The sequence below is a fragment of the Mobula hypostoma genome, chromosome 20 (genome assembly GCF_963921235.1).
Source record: "Mobula hypostoma chromosome 20, sMobHyp1.1, whole genome shotgun sequence".
Lineage (NCBI taxonomy): Eukaryota > Metazoa > Chordata > Chondrichthyes > Myliobatiformes > Myliobatidae > Mobula > Mobula hypostoma.
In genome coordinates this window covers 57,172,717-57,178,716 of record NC_086116.1, presented here as the reverse complement: position 1 = coordinate 57,178,716, position 6,000 = coordinate 57,172,717, and positions in this window count along the sequence as shown.

Here is a 6,000-nt window from a genome sequence, read left to right as displayed (position 1 = left end):
GAACTGTGCTCGTTTACCCCTATTGAAAAGAGAGAGAGAGTTATTTAACACCGACAGGTTGTTTTGAAAGAGGGAGAGAGAGACGAAGACTAAATGTTGGACTGTCACTCTAAAGCACTGGAAGTAACTTTTGGATTTCTGCTGAGTTGGAGACAGCACTGAGCAGCTCGTAAGTTGCTATGGTGACCAAGGGCGTTATTTAATGGACAATTGATGTTATGATTTTTGGCAGGTTATCGACACTTCTCAAGGACTTCTGCCTGCTTGCATTTCTTAAACAGAGAGAGGAAGGAGGAGTTATTTGAGTGATCAGTTGATGCTCAGCACGGGAAGATAAAATAGGAGGTCAGATGATAGATCTCAGACACATGTTTGGACACTGAATGAGCATTATTGTGCCTGCAGAACAAGTGGGTTTTGGAGGATCAATCAGGCCAATCAATCCGTCGTTCTTGCAGTGGAAAAAGAAAAGGGGTTGACTGGTGGGGAGTTGTCCATGTGTCCACCCTCGCCTGGGGGATAGCTCCACCACAGAAAACTGGTCACCTTTGTTAAAGTCACAGTCAGTGACTTTCAAGGGATTTCGAAGAACAACGAGAAGATCGACGGTGTCAGCTCACCTGAAGACTCAAATCTCTCCCTCTCTCTCTCTCCCCCCATCACTGCTCAACTCAATACCACAAACTGAACTGAACTTTACTCATCATCGTAAGACTGTAACTTTTTACCCCTAGACTTAAAGAAGCTTGGCTTTTCATACATATATTTCCACACTTGATATACTGTACATATATATCATTGCTAACCTGTTTGATTTATCTACAATTATATTACTGTATTGCGTAGTTACTAATAAATATTATTAGTTAATAGCAATACTGGACTCCAAAGTGTTTTCCATCTCTGCTGGTTCTTTATTCCCGGCACGGGGTATGTGACAATTGTGTACTTGGATTTTCAATAGGCCTTTGACAGGGTGCTGGACATGAGGGTGCTTAACAGGTTACAAGCCCATGGTATTACAGGAAAGATCCTAGCATGGATAAAGCGGTGACTGATTGGCAGGAGGAAAAGAGTGGGAATGAAGGGTGCCTTTTCTGGTTGGCTGCCAGTGACTGGTGGTGTTCCACAGGGGTCTGGATTGGGGCCAATTCTTTTTGTTATATGTCAATGATTTGGATGATGGAATTGATGGCTTTGTTGCAAAGTTTGCAGATGATATGAAGATGGGTGGGGGAGCAGGTAGTTTTGAGGAAGTAGAGAGGCTACAGAGGGATTAAAACAGATTAGGAGACTGGGCAAAGAAATGGCAGATGGAATACAGTGTTGGGAGGTGTATGGTCATGCACTGTGGTAGAAGAAATAAGTGTATACTATTTTCTAAGTGGACAAAAAAAAACTGAGATACAAAAGGACTTGGGAGTCCTTACGCAGGATTCCCTAAAGGTTCATTTGCAGGTTCAGTCTGTGGTGAGGAAGGTAAGTATGACGTTAGCATTGATCTTGAGAGGACTAGAATATAAAAGCAAGAATGTAATGTTGAGACTTTATTAAGCACTGGTGAGGTCTCACTTGGAGTATTGTGAATAGTTTTGGGCCCCTTATCAAAGAAAGGATATGTTGACATTAGAGAGAGTTCAAAGATGGTTTACAAAAATGATTTGGCATTGTCATATAAGGAGCATTTGATGACTCTAGGGCTCTGAATTCCAGTGAGTAGAAGATGAGGGATGACCTTATTGAAATCTATCAAATGTTGTAAGGCCTTGATAGAGTGCATGTTTTCTATGGTGGAATGTAAGATCAGAGGACGCAGGCTTCAGAACAGAAAGTTGCCATTTTAAAACGTAAATTAGGAGGAATTTCTTTAGCCAGAGCGTGGTGAATGTGAAGAATTCATTGCCACAGGCAGTTGTGGAGCCCAAGTCTTTGGGTATATCTAAGGAAGAGATTGATAAATTCTTGATTGTTCAGGGCATGAAGTGATACAGGGAGAAGGTAGGAGATTGGGGCTTGGGGGGAAAATGGATCAGCCATAATGAAATGGCAGAGAAAACTTGATGGGCCAAATGGCCTAATTTGGCTCCTGTATCTTATGGTATTTTAATGCAACAGGAAGGAAGCAACTGCCCATTTTTAGCTTTATGCACATTGACTGCCATATTTTGTCAGGGATTTCTAGGAACAATAAAAATCCATATCAAAACTTGTTAGAAATTCAAAATTAGTCGTCACGATTTCTTGATTTTTATTTTGCCCCGGGAGATTTTCACATAATTCTTGCTAAAAAAAAAGTTCACACAGTGTTTACTGGTACTGTTTTATCACTTGATGCTGAACTGCTGGACAATTTTGGCCCCCCCACCGAGCTATTCTGGGTTCATTGCGGCTTCTGATGGATTTTCAGTGTATGCTTCTGTTGGCTGCCTTAAAATGTAGCAAATTGCAGAAATGGATATTCTGGGGGGAGGGGTGGGGTTGCAGGAGCAGAGTAAGGAACAAGGAATTCAGCAGAACACAGGAGGTATTTGAAAGAAGCACCAGATAACAAAAGGTCTTCATATAACTATCTTCACCAGTAAGTATTGTCTGTGGAACCTTTACGTTACCAAGGAGGCTTTCAGCAAATTATTTTCACAATTTGAGCCTTTCCCCAGGTCATGGACAATACTGTCCAGCTAACAATGAGCGTCATCCTTTTTTTTTTCTACTTTAAACTTCAGAAAGTAGTGATGTTGACCTCTCTCTTCATGCAACTACCCACTGGCAGGGTGGTTGCTGGGGCTTTCGATACCAAGGAAAATATCTACAGCTGCTTCCCTATTAACAATGTGCAGCAGGATGAAAAAATTTAGCTTTCATCTTCATCCAAGACTACTGCATGAAGTTCACAGTAAGTGCAGCAACAAGATTAAAAAAAAAATATATATAGCCCATTGCTTGACATCAGAATGAAATTAAGTACAGATTACAAAAATTAAAAAAAAATTAAGGCATGTTATTGATGGGGGGGGGGGGAATGTTTCAAATGGAAGGAGGGTGACTGCCAGAACACTTAAATCTCAATAATTGGAAATGCTCCCAGCTGTATTTCCCACATACTACATAGTTTTATGTTTAAGACTGTAGTTTCAGACTGAACTGGATCATTATCACACAATGTAAAACTGATCATTCCCCAAAGGCCCATCAAGATTACAAGATCAGCAATGGACTAGACAAAGGAGCAGAATTAGGCCATTTGGGCCATCCAGTTTGCTCTACCGTTCAATCATGGCTGATCCTTTTCTCCTTCCCTAACCCCATGTCCCCGGCCTCTCCAAAACATTTGATGCAGCGTCCAGTGAAGAACCGATCAATCTCTGCCTTGAGTACACCCAATGAGCTGGCCTCCACAGCTGCCTATTGTAACAAATTCCTCAAATTCACCACCCTCAGGCTAAAGAAATATCTCTACATCTGTTTTAGATGGACATCCCCCTATCCTGAGGCTGTGCCCTCTTGTCCTCAACTCCCCCACCATAGGAAACCTCCTTTCCACATCTACTCTGTCTACACCTTTCAACATTTGAAAGGTTTCAATGGGATCCCCTCTCATCCTTCTAAACGCCAGCGAGTACAGAACCAGCTCCATCAAATGTTCCTCATATGATAACCCTTTCATTCCTGGAATCATCCTTGTGAACTGCTTCTGGACCCTCTCTAATGCCAGCACATCTTTTCTCAGATGAGGAGCCTAAAACTGTTCATAATATTCAAGGTGAGGCCTCAACAGTGCCTTATAAAGCCTCAGCATCACATCCCTGCTCTTCTATTCTAGACCTCTTCAAATGAATGCTAACATTGCACTTGCCTTCCTCACCACTGACTCTACCTGCAAGTTATCCTTTAGGGTGTTCTGCACAAGGATTCCTAAGTTCCTCTGCATCTCAATATTTTTCAATTTTCTCCATTTAAAAAATAGTCGGCACATTTCTAACACCAAAGTGCATGATCATGCATTTTCCAACATTATACTTCATTTGCCATTTTCTTGCTATTCTCCTAATCTGTCCAAATCCTTCTGCAGCTTTCCTCAACACTACCTGCCCCTCCACAAATCTTGATATCATCTGCAAACTTGGCAACAAAGCCATCTTTTCCATCATCTAAATCATTGATGTACAGCCCAAAAAACCAGCGGAACACCACTAGTCACTGGCAGCCAACCAGAGGAGGATTCTTTTATTCCCATTCGCTGCCTCCTACTAATCAGCCAATGCTCTGACCAAGTTAGTAACTTTCCTATAATAATTTTAATTTCTCAACTCTATAGTCCAGAAAAATCATTGTATTTACAGAAAGCAGCTGATTTATAAAATGTGACCAGATATGAGTGATTAACACCAAGAATTCAATACAATTGGGTTAATTGATAGCTATGTTACTGAGGTGAGTCACCGAGGCCACAACCATGTCAGATTATTCGTTAATAAAATCCATACCTGGAATTATTGGCATGGTTGTCATCAAAAGTTTCAGAAGCAGATAGGTCTGCCCTGCAAGCCATGGGTTTGTTCCTGATACCAGGGCTTGATCTTCAAACATTCCTTTCTTTTCATCTGTAAAGGCTGTGTTCTTGCATTGAATGACATTAGTGAACTACATTAATCAAGTCTGCCTTTACTGATGGGTGACTTGTAAAATATTTGTCCATTTTCCCCTCATCATGCATTTATTGTTGAAAGGTGTTCTAGAGTGAAATAGAACAGTACAGAGCCTTTGTGGTTAAGGTGAAGCCTCCTCTCTCCCATGACTTCGCCTCTCATCACGCACTGATGCAAGTGTCCTTCGAGCTGCGGTGAACATAGTTTAACAATTTTTATTTGTATAGATACGAACACCAAGTTATTGGAGATAAATCGCTGTGTCATGGCGAGAGAAACTGAGAGGTGTTGGATTCCTGTATTTGCTCTATATATTCAAAAGGAATTCCTGGACTCCCAAGATACCGGAATGTTGCGGAGGCTGACCTGTGGTACAACACTGCCATCTAGTGCTGGAAGACTTAATTCTCGGATGGAATTGCTCCAAACCTACCTGTGTTCCCGATCCCATTCGTATCCATGCTGCACACCCTCAGCTCTGGTCAAAAAGACCATTTGCACTCCAGACCCCAGCTTGCATTCTGAACTATAGTGAATAACTCAGACAGCAGACGATCCGGATGGGCAAAAAAATTGCATCTCAGATTGTCAAGAGTTTTACTGTATCTATTTGAGAGATTTTGAATGGGATGTGATATCACAAGGAGCTGCCAGTCCAACAGCTTGCAAGGCAAAGCATTCATTTCCACTCTCCATAAACATTAATCTTCCTTTCAAAATTCAACATCGCCTCAACTCAACTTTTTTGCATGCCCATTCAAAACATGATTCTTTGCTGAGTAAAGAAATGACATTTTCCCCCTAATGAGCCAAAAGGAATACAGTAGTACATTCAAAAGGTGTTTTGTATTGGGTATTGGAGGAATGGCTTAAATTTGCATTGAAAGCAAAAATAAATTCTCTGAAAAATGAACTTTTTTTTCCAGATTGGATTTTCTCTCCACCCACTTTCTCTGTAGAAAGAAATCTGAGATGTTACCAGGACTGGAGGGCTTGGATTATAAGGACAAGTCAGATAGAATAGGACTAATTTTTCTCCTGGATTATAGAAGGCTGAGAGGTGGTAGAAGTTTATAAAATAACAAGTGGTATAAATAAGAATGAATGACCACAATCTTTTTCTCAGAACAAGGGAGCCCAAAACTTTAAGTAACTGTCAACTCTTAAGATTTAAAAGGTACAGTATCTGGGAGGCAACTCCCCCCCCCCCCCCCCAGTAGTTAGTGAGTATATGGAACAAACTGCTAAAAGAAGTGGTGGAGATGGGTACAATTACAATGTTTTAAAAGACATTCGGACAGGTACATGGATAGAAAAGGTTTAGAGCAGGGTGTGAGGGGATCCAGAGGTGCCC